We start from the raw sequence: 1,036 nt of genomic DNA on the forward strand, positions 1-1,036 counted from the left end.
TTAATTAGAATAAGAACTATTGCAACCAACACATTTTTGCCAATTAGAAATAAGTTTGTTTATTCCTTTAACATAAAAATCCATATTTCAGGATTCAGTGAACTCTTGGAAAGCATTTTCTGCATTCTGCCTGCTGTGGAAGCATTTCCCCTGCAAAAAGTTGTCGAGGTGGTTCAGGAAGTGGTAGTCAGTTGGTGAGCGATCAGGTGAATATGGCAGATGAGGCAAAACTTCATAGCCCAATTCATTCAACTTTTGAAGCGTTGGCTGTACAGCACGTGGTCAGGTGTTGTCGTGGAGAATAGTTTGGCCCCTTCTGTTGACCAACGCCGGCTGCAGGGGCTGCAGTGTTTGGTGCATCGCATCAGTTTGCTGAGCATACTTCCCAGATGTAATGGTTTCACGGGGATTCAGAAAACTGTAGTGGGTAAGACTGGCAGCAGACCACCAAGTTACCTTTTTTTGGTGGAAGTTTGGCTTTGGAAAGTGCTTTGGAACTTCTCAGTCCAACCTCTGAGCTGGTCATCGCTGGTTGTCATATACAATCCACTTTTTGTTGCACCTCACAATCCGATTGAGAAATGGTTCATTCTTGTGTAGAGTAAGAGAAGACACTTCAGAACGACAATTTTTTCAATTTTGGGTCCGCTCATGAGGCACCCACTTATTGAGCTTTCTCACCTTTACAATTTGCTTCAAATGCTGAACAACCACAGAATGGTTGATGGTGAGTTCTGGGGCAACTTTTCACATAATCAGCTTTGATGATGGCTCTCAGTTAGTCATTGTCACCGTCTAATGGCCAGCCACTGTGCTTCTCACCTTCAAGGCTCTCATCTCCTTTGCAAAACTCCTTCAAACACCACTGCATTGTACATTTGTTAGCAGTTTCTAGGCCAAATGTGTTGTTGATGTTTCAAGTTGTCTCTGCTGCTTTACCACCCAATTGAACTTGAATAAGAAAAATGCTTGAATTTGCTTTTTGTCTAACATCATTTCCCTTTAAAATAAATATAAAATGAAGAGCAAGTAATAA

The 1,036-nt window shown here is 41.6% G+C and overlaps 1 pseudogene; it reads right to left on the reverse strand.

The window, feature by feature from the left end:
* Positions 1 to 996, reverse strand: LOC128047313 (histone-lysine N-methyltransferase SETMAR-like; annotated as a pseudogene).
* Between the last annotated feature and the right edge of the window lie 40 nt (positions 997 to 1,036).

The sequence above is a fragment of the Budorcas taxicolor genome, chromosome 5, assembly GCF_023091745.1.
Source record: "Budorcas taxicolor isolate Tak-1 chromosome 5, Takin1.1, whole genome shotgun sequence".
Taxonomy (NCBI): domain Eukaryota; kingdom Metazoa; phylum Chordata; class Mammalia; order Artiodactyla; family Bovidae; genus Budorcas; species Budorcas taxicolor.